Source organism: Stegostoma tigrinum, chromosome 1 (genome assembly GCF_030684315.1).
Source record: "Stegostoma tigrinum isolate sSteTig4 chromosome 1, sSteTig4.hap1, whole genome shotgun sequence".
Lineage (NCBI taxonomy): Eukaryota > Metazoa > Chordata > Chondrichthyes > Orectolobiformes > Stegostomatidae > Stegostoma > Stegostoma tigrinum.
Genome location: NC_081354.1, coordinates 43320157 through 43335132, shown reverse-complemented (window position 1 = coordinate 43335132; position 14976 = coordinate 43320157). Strand labels below are relative to the sequence as shown.

The 14976-nt window shown below is 43.9% G+C and overlaps 1 protein-coding gene across 8 annotated transcripts in view; it reads right to left on the bottom strand.

The window, feature by feature from the left end:
- Nucleotides 1-14976, bottom strand: part of fstl5 (follistatin-like 5) — a 568620-nt gene that overhangs the window by 77971 nt on the left and 475673 nt on the right. The gene's annotated exons all lie outside the window — the stretch shown is intronic.

Here is a 14976-nt window from a genome sequence, read left to right as displayed (position 1 = left end):
CATTGGTACTGATGTGTACCATGACTTTTGGCTGCTCACCCTCCCCCTTAAGAATCCTGTAGACTCGATCTGAGACATCCTTGATACTGGCACCTGGGAGGCAACATATCATCCGTGAGTCTCGTTCATGACCACAGAATATCCTGTCTGTTCCCCTAACCATTGAATCCACTATCGCTATCGCTCTCCTATTCTCCCCCCGCTTCCTGTCTGAGCCACAGAGCCAGGCTCAGTGCCAGAGACCAGGCCGCTATTGCCTTCCCCTGATAGATGATCCTGCTCCACCTCGCCCCAGCCCCCAACCACCACCATCAGTATCCAAAGCGGTATACTTATTCAGAGGAATGGCCACATGGGATCCCTGCACTGTCTGTTTATTCCCTTTCCTCTCCTAACGGTCACCCAGCTACATTTATCCTGTAACTTGGGTGTGACTGCCTCCCTATTACTCCTCTCTATCACTCTCTCAGCCTTCCGAATGATCTGGAGTTAATTCAGCTCTAGCTCCAGTTCCCTAACGCAGTCTGTGAGGAGCGTGAATTGAGTGCATCTCTTGCAGGTGAAGTCAGCAGGGGACACTACTGGTGACCCTTACCTCCCACATCCTACAAGAGGACCTTGCAACTGCCCTAGCTCCCATCTCCTCTATTCTAGATTGCCAAGAGATAAAGGAATAAAAATAGCTCACCTTACCAACACTGCACCAGTCTTTTTTCTCGGTTAAAGGAGGAGGATGGATGGGAGGCACTACATGTGCAGTGTTTCGGGTTTAGCCACTGCCCGAATATAAGAGTTCACGTACCCAGCAGTCCTCACACCCAAGTTTGCTCCTGCTCAGCCCTCGCTCTGCCTATTCACGAGGCAAATTTTTTGTACCTTCCTGGCTTCCCCATAGCTCGCACTCTCATGACTCCGGCTGCTTAAATGGAGTACGCTGACTTACAAGGCAAGTTTTTTTGTACCAAAACCTTACCTTCCCAGCTGCCCCCTGGCTCACATTCTCATGACTTCCACTGCTTTAAATGGAGGACGCTGAATATCTGAAGTTGAAATTCTCCAAATCCTAAAAGACTATATAAGGAAACAATTTGACTTACCCGAGGCCTGTACCAAGATCAGGCAGAAGTATGGCACTTCCATGGGACAGTGTTCCCTGGACACTATTAAAAGTGTCTGTGGGAAAAACAACCTATATGAAGGAGAAAGAACAAATCAGGTGGTCCCTGGTCCTCATGGGACAGGTCTGACAGTGAAATGAAATCATGGCATATTCCGAATACTAATGAGATTTGATCAGTCCCAAGAGCCAACTGGAAGCAGTCTGTGAAGAATTAAAAAGAATGAAACCTGAGGTAGAAAAATTGGCAGTTACAAATGAAAAAAAAGTCTGAAATTAAGGAATACAAAAATCAACCATATGAAGAACTGGAAGAAAATGGGAAAACAAGGGGACAAACAGGAGGCTGGAAAAACACAGCTTGCTCGACAGCATCTGAAGGAAAGGAGTAGTCAATGTTTCAGGTATTACCCTTCCTCAGGACTGGATATGGGAGAATGGGGAGCTGCAGATAAAGATGCGGGTGAGGGGTGCACACTGGTAGTAGGTACGACCTGGTTGGTTGATGGGAGGAATGATTCTGGCGGGTGTCTGGAGGGGAGGGTCAGAAAGTGGAACAGAAGGGAGGTGGTGGGAGTGGAAGAGGAGCCAGGGGATGGGTGGGAAGGTTATTTGAAATCAGAGAATTCAATGTTGAGTCCTCCAGGCTGGTGGGTGCCTGGTGGAAGTTAAAATTTGTTCTTTGAATTTGCATTCCAAGTTGCTACAACACTGGAGGAGGCTGAGGATGGGCATGTCAGAGGGGAAGTGGAGCTGGGAGTTGAAATGCACAGTGACTGGGAGATTAGGTTGGCCATTAAAGGCCAGGTGAAGATGCTCGGCACAACAGTCACCTAGTCTATGTTATGTCTCACCAATGTAAAGAAGGCCACATTGAGAGCACCGGATGCAATAGTCTAGGTTGGAGGAGATGCAGGTGAAGCTCTGTCTTATTTGGAAGGACTGTTTAGGGTCGTGAATGGATGTGAGAGAGGTGGTGTATAGGCAGGTGTTGCATCTTTTGCTGTTACAGGAGAAGATACCAGCTGGGTTGGAGTGGTTGGTGGGGAGTGTGGCACAAACTACTCCGTTTTTCTCCAATTTCAAATAATCTATCCACCCATTCCCTGGCTTCCCTTCTAGCCCCACCTCCACCCTTCTGTTCCACCTTCTGACCCTCCCTTCCAGCCACCAACTGGATTTATTCCTTCCATCAACCAACCAGGTCATACTTACTATCAGTGCCCACCTATCATCACCATTCCACCGCTAACCCCACCTCTTTATTTGCAGCTACCCCTACCCCCACATCCAATCCTGAAACATATTTCCCGGAACATTGACTGCTCCTTTCCTCCAGATGCTGGCTAGCTTGTTGCGTTCTTCCAGCCTCCTGTTTGTCTACCTTGCATTCCAGCATCTGTAGTTTGTTTTCTCTCTGAGCAGACAAGGGAAAATGCACTGGATTTTGGTGAGGGTACCCCTGCTTAAGTCCAATAGCAAGTGAATAGCGGAAAGTGCAGCTTTGCATGGCGGGTTGATAAACAGATTCAGAATCCTCCAGTGAAGAAGATGTCCCAAGACTCGTCCCATTGAAAACAAGATGAGCTAAAGTTAAATCTGAATAAACAAAGAATTGTAATGGTGTGGTCACAGTCATAAGCGGATACCCAAGCTTTATATCATAAACCAGGCGATTCTGAGAAAATTCATAAACGGTCTAAAGCACTATCACCTCTAAAATGGGAGGGTTGAAAATGTGGGACTAGTTTGAATGTTTAAAAGGCATTAAGAATCTCCACTCATTGGATGGAATCGAGATCCTGACCGTTATGGTACCTACCAGAGAGGGAGCAGATTGGGTAGGAGGCCACAAGAGGCCCTTGGGGACAATGAACAACAGATAGAGACCAGATGGGAAATGATCAAAGATTGGTTATGGAATTCAGTCTTGTAAAAATGGACTGGAGAAAGTTTGCAGCCTGTCAGCAGAAGGCTCCAGAAGAAGTACTGGAATACAATGAGTGTTTTAAAACTGTATGGTTAGAACACTTGAGAATGGGTTACGAGGGACCCAAGAATAGTGATACATGAACCACTGGTCCCCTGAAAGCCAGCTTTGTAGCGGGCCTGAAGCCAGAGTTATCCAAGACGCTGAAGACTCCTAAGAAGTGTAACTATTGCAGAAAAGAGGAACATTGGGCCAAGACATGAAGGGCAAAACACGTGGCTGAGGTCAGGGACATCTGAAGGACAACTCCCAGAGAACAGGCTCCTCATTAGAAGAGGGTTGTTTGGAGAGATTTAAACAGGTCTCCCGTGCACAACAAAAGAGTTGCTTCATATGACAAAAAACTAGCTGATCCTGCCCTCACTCTCTCTATACCTCTCCTTGCATTAATACAACAATGAAGAGATGAAATATGTATATTTATAAGGATGGGCAATCAAGACACAGACTGTCTCCTGGACATGGGAGCGGAACTGTCACCCAATCTGGGCAAAAGAGAAGAACGATTACGGCCTACTCTGGATGGAAACCACATTATTTACTGGTGTCGTCCCCCACACTAAACAATACCCACTAGCCCAGGAATCTTGCCCGTCATCCGACTGCTGGAAGAACAAGACGTGCTGTGAAAACACATAGCTCCTCCAACAGCACCATATAGCCGGTGCAAAAACCTGATGCAACTTTGTGTCTGACTGTCGACTGTAGAAAAGCCAACAAATGCATCAATCAGAAGACTCCTTTGGGCATGGATCCTGCAACCATTTTTATTGTCCTCATACCAAAACATAACTATTCTTTAGTGATTGAAATGGTCAACGTATTTTGGTTTGTACCCTTGGTACCTGAAGTTCAACCATAGTTTGCCTTCACCATTGTCCAGCAACAAAGTACAGCTGAATCCAGCTGCCACAGGGTTTCCACAGTAGCCCTACAGTATTCTATATACCCCTGCAAAACCACTTGTGGGAATTATCCGCTGTGCCTTCTACCGTCACTCTGTACGTGGATGTTATTCTACTAGCCTCCAATGGATAAAGAGGTACCCGAGGAAATGGATATTGGTCCCGAGGATGCAAAGCCAAGTTTAGCAAATCTCAAGTGTTGCAGGAAGGGACTGTGTACCAGAGACAAAAGATTTCAAAGGTAAAAAGGGAACTTTACCCAGGATGGAACTACACTAAACATTCAGGAACTCAGTTCCTTTTTGGAGTTGTGTAATTTTAACAAGAGCTGGATCAACTTCTACACACAACAGAAAGGTTTTTAGAAATCTGGAAAAGACCATGACACAAATTTTGGGAATTCCTGACAGTGGGAAGCCTTTATATGCATGAAAATGACAGATACATTACTACCACACTGGCGCAAGAACATGGAGACCTACAGAGACCCAGTGATTACTATTTGGCAAGGCTGGATGTGATAGCCCTGGGGTAGGGAAGCTATTTGAGAGCCACGGATGCCGCATGTCGAGGCATGATGGCCAATTCTGACCTAGTCCTCAAGCAAAAACTAACTGTCAAGTGTCTCCACTCTGTACATGCCTTGCTGTCGATGAATACAGTACCTCAAGTAATAGTAGCCAGGTATCAGCCTAATTATAACACCTCACAATTTCTTGACCCTCTGGGATGGGGAGACCATCAGGAAGAATGTGTTTGTGCAAAACATGGACAAGAAGGCAGGAGATGGGATACAGAAAATGTTTCCAATATTGGAATGCAACCAAGGGTGTGAACTCCAATCTCCTGATATTCCAAAAGAGCAAAGGTGCTCTCCAGTAAAGGTGGCTTTCGAGATAATAGCTAGGTTTACCCTCTATAATGGTTCCTACTCTGTTTGTAGTGATAGGACATAGGTTTGATTACCTTCATCATGAATCTGATCGTGTTATTTGAGTTATGTCATCCCCTTTGTCCGTCACGCATTCTCCCCACTAGCAGAGGTTTAAAGTGGCCATTTAGAGCATAGCTAATTCACCTACCCGGCACAGCTTACCTTACCATTTGGGGGCGGCATGGTGGTTAGCACTGCTGCCTCACAGCACCAGGGACTCAGGTTCAATTCCGGCCTTGGGTGTCTGTCTGTGTAGAGTTTGCAAATTCTCCCCGTGTCTGCATGGGTTTCCTCTGGGTGCTTCGGTTTCCTCCCACAGTCTAAAGATGTACAGGTTAGGTGGATTGGCCATGCTAAATTGCCCATAACGTTCAGGATGTGTAGCTTAGGTGGGTTATGGGGGAATGGATCTGGGTGGGATGCACTGAGGTTTGGTGTGGACTTGTTGGGCCAAAGGGCCTGCTTCCACACTGTAGGGATTCTAATTCTAATTCTTTGGACTGTGGGAGGAAACCAGAGCACCTGGAGGAAACCCATGCAGATATGTGGACAACGTGCAAACTCCACACAGATAGTTGCCCAAGGCTGGAATCAAACCCAGATGCCTTGTGCTGTGAGGCAGCACTGCTAACTACTGAGCCACCGTGCCACCCACGTCTAAGGCGATTTTTGCTTGAGTGCTTTGTGATTCAGTTAAGGAAGAATCAAAGGGGAGAATGCTAGGGAATACGCAGACTATTGTACGTTGAAATTAGTGACAGCAGGTTAAGTAAATTAAAGTTACCATCAACAGTTAATTTTTTTGCGTGCCAGAACAGTCCAATCAGGACATGACACCAAGTAAGTTGTAGAGGCAAACTGCTGATATAAAAATGCTGTACCAAAGATTCAATCACAGTTGGACAACTCAATTCTGCTAACCAATAATGTACAAGAGGGCTGTTTGCTTTCAGCTTGAGCTGTGTAAAAGAAGCTACTTGGAAACTTTTTGCGTGCTTTTTAGTTATGAAGATCTGAAGCTGCAATAAAGTTGTGTCACAAATAAAAGTTGCCTGAATCTATCACTGGTTTTGGACTCTGACTAAGAAATCATGAGATCATACATAAGGTATATGATATACTTGCTTTTATTACTAAGGGCACAGATGTTATGCTAGAACTGTATAAAATGCTGGTTAAGCCACAGCTACAGTATTGTGTGCAGTTCTAGAATTCATGTTACAGGAGGGATGTGGTACACTGCAAAGGAGATTTACCAGGATGTTGCCTTGGCAGGAGAATTTCACAACAAGAGATTGGACAGACTGGGGTTGTTTTCCTTACAGCAGACGAGATTGAGAGGGTCATGACTGAGATGTATAAAATTTTAAAGAGTGCAGGTAGGCTAGACAGGAAGAAGCTTTTCCCCTTGATGGAGGGATCATTGACTAGATTACACAGATTTAAGGTAAGAAGCAAAAGGTTTCGATGAAATGTGATGCGCATGTGGAGAGTTCAAATTGATGCCAACTCATTAAAACAGTATGCTATGAAATTGCTAAAATTTAGATCTGACAGTGGGCATGGATGTCAGTACCTTAGTGGCACCTAGATGTCTGACCACCTTGATAGGTTTAAGAGGAATTTCCTATTTTTAGCTTCCTGAACAATCTTAGGATGTTATTTTTATAAATCTATGGGCATGGACGTGTGGCTGGAGAACTGGTGTGGGAGGGAGTTCTTTAGATTTCTGCAACATTGGGAGCATTTTTGGGACACATGAAACCTATACTAACTATTCCTGAACCTGAAAGGAACCTTGTGCCTTGCAGGTAGATTTGCTAGTACTATTGGGGGCCATTAAAACCATAAGATATAGAATCAGAAGTAGGTCATTTGGCCCATACAGTCAGTTCTGCCATTTCATCACTTTCCCATTCTCCTGCTTTCTCTTCATAGCCCTTGGTCCCCTTTCCAAACATGAACATCTCTGTTTTAAATACACTCAATGACTTGGCCTCCGCAGCTCTGTGTGGCAAAGAATTCCACAGATTAACCATTCCCTGATTGAAGAAATTCCTCCTCATCTCAGTTCTAATTGGTTGTCCCTGAATTCTGAGGCTTTGCCCTCAGGTTCTAGTCTCTCCTATAAGTGGAAACATCTTCTCAACATGCAGTCTGTCCAGATCTCCCATTCTGTAAGTTTCAATCAGATTACTCCTCATCTTTCTAAACTCCACTGAATATAGATCCAGAGTCCTCAAACGCTCCTCAGATGACAAGCCCTTCACACCCGGGATCATTCTTGTAAACCTCCTATGGATCACTTCCAAGGCCAATACATGCATATCCCTATGTTGCCTCCTTGGTGTGAGGGTCACCGAATGACTGCAGGCATACTGATGAGGGAATGCAAACAGACAGAGATCATGGTACTGAATGGTACCTATGACATAGTTAGAAAAAGTGGTGAGATTCTGAAAGCAGAATTTAGGGAGGTAGGGGGGTAGATTACAGTACAGGACCCAAAGATAGAAATCTCTGAATTACTTCTGGTGCCATGTGCAAGTGACTATACATTTCCAGTTAGATCATATTAAATCAGTTAATCACAGCTTGTTTAGATGAATGAATGGCTGGACAATTGGTATACGAGAGAGGCCTTCGGAATTCTGTGACATTGTGACCATTTTTGAGAACAGTGGGACCTGTATAAACTGTCCTGGTTGCATCTGAACCTGAATGAGCCAGCATCCTTGCAGGGAGTGTGTGCTGGTGCTGTTGACGAGAAATTAAACTAAATTTGTGGGGATGGGATTGAGATAAGGTTCAGCAAAGGAGATTAATGAAACAGGGAAGGTAGTGAAACAGGAGGAGCTGAATCAATTTTGATCAGGGAATCTATGACAGCAATAATGATAAGTACCAATTACATTGCTGGGAGTGTATTATTAGCAGTCCAAGAGAAATATAAGAGCAGATATGCAGGCAAATTTTGGAGATGTGAAAGGAATAGGGTAATGTCAGGGAAGTTCAATTTTCCCAACATAACTGGGCCAATGATAATATGAAAGATTTAGAGGGAGAGGAATTCTTAAAATGAATCTGGGAGAGTTTTTTAAACCACAATGTAGAATGCTGTACAAAAGCACTGTGTATGTGTGATTCCTGATTCCTGACTTAATAGCATGTTATGAAACCAGCAAGTGGTTGAAGTATCAGTGGAGCAGCACTTTTCAGACAATGATCACAACTCTGTTAGATTCAAGGTTATTGCTGAACAGGACAATGATTGGCTTCAAATCAAATCTCTAAATCAGGGAAGGATGATTCTAATAAGATCAGGTATGATTTGACCAGAGTGGACTTGGAGCAAAAACTTTCAGGTAAATCTATGTCAGAGTAGTGGAACACATTCAAGAAGGATATAGAGCTGACATGTTCTAATAAAGATAAAGAATATGACCAACAAATCCAGTGAATCTTGGATATTGAGGGATACACAGGATTGGATAAAACAACAAAGGAGGTTTATGCCAGATACTGAGGACTCCAAATAGCAGAAGCCCAACAAGAGTACAGACATGCAAAGGGAGACATAAAAAGAAAATCAGGAGAGCAAAAGGGATATGAAAAAATAGTGGCAGGGAAGTTACTTTACAAGAACATTCAGCATAAAAGGATAACTAGGAAAAGCGTATAGTTCATTAAAGCCTCTAGTAGTAATTTGTGTGCGGAGCCACAGAGCATAGATTGGGATCTAAATGAATAACTTGTGTGTGTTCATTAATGGGAATAACAATGCGGGTATAGAAATCAGGGATAAAAACTGTAATATAATTAAAGAAGTAAAATAGACTGACAGGAGGTTCTGATTGGTCTGGCAGCATTAAAAGTAGACAAATTTCCAGGACCAGATGAAATATATTTCAGGCTTTTGAGTGAGACAAAGGAGGAAAGATCAGGGCATTTGTAGAAATATTCAATTCCTCTCCAGCTACAGGAGAGGCTCCAGAGGACTGCGGAACAGCCAATGTGGTATTATTAAAAAAAAAGGTCTAAGAAATAAACCAGGCATCAGTGGTGAGCACTACAGCCTCATAGCACCAGGGACCCGGGTTTGATTCCAGCCTTGGGCAACAGTCTCGTGTGGAGTTTGCACATTCTCCCCGTGTCTGCGTGGGTTTCCTCTGGGTGCTCCGGTTTCCTCCCATAGTCCAAAGATGTGTAGGCTAAGTGGATTGGCCATGCTAAATTGCCCATAGTGTTCAGGGGTGTGTGGGTTATAGGGGGATGGGTCTGGGTGTGATGCTTCAAGGGGCGGTGTGATCTTGTTGGGTTGAAAGTCCTGTTTCCACAATGTAGGTAATCTAATCCAATCTAATCTAAAACCTACAGGTCATTCAGTCTAACCTCAGTGGTGGGGAATCTATCGGAAGCAACTTTGAGGAACAATATTTGGAAAGAGAGGGATTAATCAAGGACAGTCAGCATGGCTTTTGTGAGGTCATGTCTGACAAACGTGACTAAATTTCCCGAAGAGGTAATGGGGCAATGTCCATTTGGACTTCAACGAGGCATTTGATAAGAGAAATGGACAGTGACGGTAAGAGCCATGGGATCCAGGAAAATTTGGCAAATTGTATCCAGAAATGGTTGAGTGGCAGGAAGTAGAGGGTGACAGTTAAAGACTGTTTTTGTGACTGGAAGCCTGTTTTCAGTGGGAGTTTGCAGGGATCAGTGCTGGGACCCTTGCTGTCTGTGGTACACATAAATGAATTTAGATTTGACTGTAGGAGGGATCATCAGTAAGTTCACAGATGATACAAAAATTGGTGGGATGGCTAATGTGAGGAGGATTGCCTTAAATTACAGGAGGATATAGATGGACCGGCCAGATGTGTTATCAGTGGCAAATGGAATTCGATTCAAACAAGCATGAGGTGGTGCATTTGGGCAGGGAAGAGAATACATGATGATTGACGGTGCCCAGTGAAACACTGAAAGTCAGCGGGACCCTTGTCCACTGGTCCCTTAAAGTAACATAACTGATAAATAAAGTGGTGAAGTGGGTAAATGGTCAAGTAGTTATGGAAGCGTCTGGGATACTTGATTTTATTGGCCAAGGCACAGGGTAGTTATGCTGGAACTGCGTAAAACACAGATTTGGTCACAGTGTGCAGTTCTGGAATTCATATTGTAGGATGGATGTGGCTGCCCTGGAGAGGGTGCAGAGGAGATTGCCCAGGATGTTGCCTGGGCTAGAGAGATCTGTTATGAAGAGAGAGCGGATGGATTACTTACCTTGAATCAGAAAAAAAAAGAGGTGGGACATGATTGAGACGTATGAAATTATGAGGAGCATAGATGGGGAGAAGTGGAGAGCCCCTTTTCCTTTGTGGAGGGACTAATAGATGTAAGATATAAGGAAGGAAATTTAAAAGAGATGTGAAGGCATTTTATTCATCCGGTGGGTGGTGGAACTCTCGAACTCACAACCTAAAAGGTTGGTAGAGGCAGAAACCCTCATAATATTTAAGAAGTACTTATATGTATATTTGCGATGCCAAGGCATACAAAGCTGAAAAATGGCTTTAGTTAGTTAGAATAGTTAGGTGGTTATTTTTGACAGGTGCAAACTTGGTGGGCTGACGCATGTTTCTATTATTTTACGATTCAATGACTGTGACTTCAACTCATCAGAATCAACCTCACAATGTAATTTTCCCTCCAGCAATTCTAGAATAATTGTCTTTTGCAGCATGATCCATTTCTTCTCACCAAAAAGAAATCTCAACATCTACTGTACATCCTCACACCCCATTTTCTGTAAAGACTCCATCCCATTCTCTTAGTTCCTCCATTGCATATGTTCAGATCAGGCCAACATCGACAAGGGAGCCCTCGAAATGTCCACCTTCTTCCTCAACCGAGGATTCCCCACCTCCAATGTCAACAGGGCCCTCAATCAGGTCTGACTCATATTCCGCACTTCCATCCTCACCCTTTCTCTTCCCTCCCCGCAACAGTGATAGGGTTCCCCTTATCCTCATCTACCCATCTCACCAGCATCGACATTCAGAAGATCAAGATGCCACCATCAGACACATATTCCCCTCCCCTCCCTTGTACACCTTCCACAGGGATTGTTCTCTCTGGGACACCCTGTTCCACACTTCCTTTACCCCAACACCTCCCCATAGTCCTACAGCACCTTCCCCTGTAACCAGCGAAGGTGCAATACCTGCCCATTTACCTCCTGCCTCCCCAGTATCCAAGGGCCCAAACATACCTTCCAGGTAAAGCAACACTTCATCTGCACTTCCCAGAATCTAGTCTACTACATTCGCTGCTCACAATGTGGTCTCTATGTTGGCAAAATGAAGCGTAGACTTGATGGCCGCTTCACAGAACATCTACATTCTGCTCACAAAAAAGATCCTGTACCTGCTGCCTGCCACTTCAATACAGCACCCTGCTCCCTGGTCAACACGACTGTCTCCGGCTTGCTGCAATGTTTCAATAAAGCCCAATGCAAGCTGAATGAACAATACCCTATTTTCTGCTTGGGAATCCGATAGCCCTGCACACTCAATATTAAGTTCAATAATTTTAGAGCCTAAACTCTCCAATGTCACAGCCTCCCAACCCACACACCAGGCCTTGTTACTACATAGCCTGCCATTACACATCCCCTGCTGTTATTCACTAACAGTCCCCATTAACCACTATTCACCCTCCCAGCCTGATTGTTAGCAACTCTTTTGTCTGTCCAACTGTCTTTGGGCTCTAGACTATCATTTACTCCATACTCCACCCACCTCCCTATTTTCTGCATATAAACTGACACTTTCCCAGCCACCATCAGTTCTGAGGAAGGGTCATAGGACCCGAAACATTAACTCTGTTTTCTCCTTCACAGATGCTGCCAGACCTGCTGAGCTTTTCCAGCCGCTTTGGTTTTGAATCTCTGTAGACTGTTCCAAAAATACACACAGACACAATATTTAATCTGAATACAACAATAATGAATAGAAAGACTTCAGGGGAAAATTAAGGCTATTGTGATAAGAAAAATATCAACCCAGACTGAGTTAAGAGAGAACCAAATTATGAAAGTCCGCCTGATATGTGGAACAACTGGAAAATCATGCCAGGACTGTCAATAAACTCATCTGGCAGAACAAATGCCTGTGTTGAGGCTGCCAAAATGATGTATATGGTTCCAGGTTGCTAGAAGAAGTCCCTGAAAATAGGAGATGAATTTATGGAGAGTAAGTGTCCTCATAGGTTAGAAAATTAACTTTTGGAAGTATTTCCAAGAAATGTGAAAACAACATTAGTATGCTTTAGCTCAGAGGTTTGATACCAGTCGGTGCTTTCAGATAAGATTATTATTCAAAAAAGGAGGAGTGAGAAATAAACTAGGAACCTACAGGTCATTCAGTCTAACCTCAGTGGTGGGGAATCTATTGGAAGCAACTTTGAGGAACAACATTTGGAAAGAGGGATTAACAAAGGACAGTCAGCATGGCTTTTGCGAGGTCTTGTCTGACAAACTTGACTGAATTTGTCAAAGAGATAACCACAATGAAGGTAAGAGCCATGGGATCCAGGAAAATTTGGCAAATTGGATCCAGAATTGGCTGGGTGGCAGGAAGTAGAGAGTGATGGTCAAAGACTGTTCCAGTCACAAGTCTTAAGGTGATGGAATTGGAACATTATTTCTCAGTAATACCACGTGAGATAACACTACTCCCACCATGCAGGGTTGATAAAAATAGGGCTTTAAAAATGAATAGCCGTTTGCTGTATTATGAAAACCTCCTATATGTAATGAATTTCAGTGATTGTTTAATAACTACCCACGTGGATAGGTGCAACGCTAAAGGGGATTCTGACGTTAAGCAATTATATGAAGTAGTGCCACATTTATTTTTACAACATCCAAGTTGTGTGCCACTGATACCTGGGCCAGAACCTTTAGACCAGGGAGGGGATCTTACAGTTGAAAGTGGTCACTGGATAGTTTGCTCCAAATGTGTGGCCAGAAACGGAATTAATGTTTTGAATTCGAAATGACTGTCTTCAGAATCAGAGATAATCTAAATATCCTATTGGCTTTAGCAACATAACTTTGCTGAATTCCCACCATAAATATTTTGCAGGCTATTCTTGACCAGAAGATGAATTGCACCAGATATCTAATTACTGTGATGATATAAACAAAGTCAGAGGCTGCAAGTTTGTATGGTTGAGCAATCACCTACTGATACCCTAAAACCTGTCTACCATTTAGATGACACAAATGAGGAGTGGATGGAATATTCACCAACTGCCAGAATGATTACAGGTCCAATACTATTCAAGAAGCTCAACGTTATTCAGGATTGAGTAATGTACTTGATCAGCACACCATCCTGAAACATTCAAGTATAATATGTATTGAAGTAATTCACAAAAGGCTTCTTTGGCAGCATATTCTAAACATGCCACCACTGCCACCAGTACATGGTATAAAATCATGTTAGTTAAAAAGGCAATCAATAATCGACACTAATATTATTTCTTAATTCAGTTAATCAAGAATAATCTATTGCATGGAAAAGAATCTTTCCATATCCAAGATGGAAAAAATGGATGGTTTTATACCAGTTACTTTTCCCGGAGCTTTAGCCAATCATATTTACCCAGATGGTGGTGTGAACCTGGAGCTCACTGCCTGTAAGGGCGGCAGAGGCAGAAACCCCTCATAAATGTGAGTTTGCTCGCTGAGGTGGAAGGTTAGTTCGTGGCTTCGTCAGAGGCTCACTGATGATGTTACCTAGAATGGTGATGAAACGTCTGAAAACTAACCTTCCAGCTCAGCGAACAAACTCACATCCAGAACCTCAACCTGAGCTACAAATCTTCTCAAAACTCGCTAACCCCTCATAAAATTTAAAAAGTACTTAGATATGCATTTGCAGTGCCAAGGCACGGGGTGGCACCATGGCACAGTGGTTAGCATTGCTGCCTCATAGTGCCAGGAACCTGGGTTCACTTCCACCCTTGGGCGACTGTCTGCGTGGAGTTTGCACATTCTCCCCATGTCTGCATGGGTTTCCTCCGGGTGCTCCAGTTTCCTCCCACAGTACAAAGATGTGCAGGCTAGGTGGATTGGCCATGTTAAATTGCCAATAGTGTTCAGGGATGTGTAGATTAGTTGGGTTATAGAGGAATGGGTTTGCTCTGAGGGTCGATGTGGACTTTTTGGACCAAAGTATCTGTTTTCATAATGTAGGAATTCTATGATACAAGGCAATGGGACAAGTGCTGGAAAATGGGATTGGAATAGTTAGGTGGTTATTTTTGACTGGGGAAAGGGTTTTCTGTGCTGTAGATCTCCATGACTCAACATAATACAACCACCTAAATGATTCAGATAATTGGCCTCTGGCCTATAGACAAATTCAGTGGAATGGCTGTACAAACCCTCCCAAGGCACTTGCTCTGTACCAAACAAATGTGTCGCTGGCATCTGCCAAGTGTGGGGGAGAGAAAAATTGGTCAGAAGGGGCAGCACAGCGGCTCAGTGGTTAACACTGCTGACTCACAGAACCAGGGACCTGGGTTCAATTCCAACCTCGGCCAACCGTCTGCGTGGAGTTTGCACATTCTCCTCGTGTCTGCATGGGTTTCCTCCGGGTGCTCCAGTTTCCTCCCACAGTCCAAAGATGTGCAGGCTAGGTGGATTGGCCATGTTAAATTGCCAATAGTGTTCAGGGATGTGTAGATTAGGTGGGTTATAGAGGGATGGGTCTGGGTGGGATGCTTCAAAGGTTGGTGTGGACTTGTTGGGCCGAAGAATCCCTACAGTGTGGAAACTGGCGCTATGATTCCATGATTCCACATTGAACTGAATGACAGATCAGTTTTGTGGGTAATTCTGGCTGGGTCTCATTTGAGTTAGAAACTTGTGAACTCAACAGATATAATAACTAATAAATGAGGTTTCTTGCAGTCTCTTTAAAGGATCATTGCCCATTTGTACCAATGCTGAAAAGCCGAA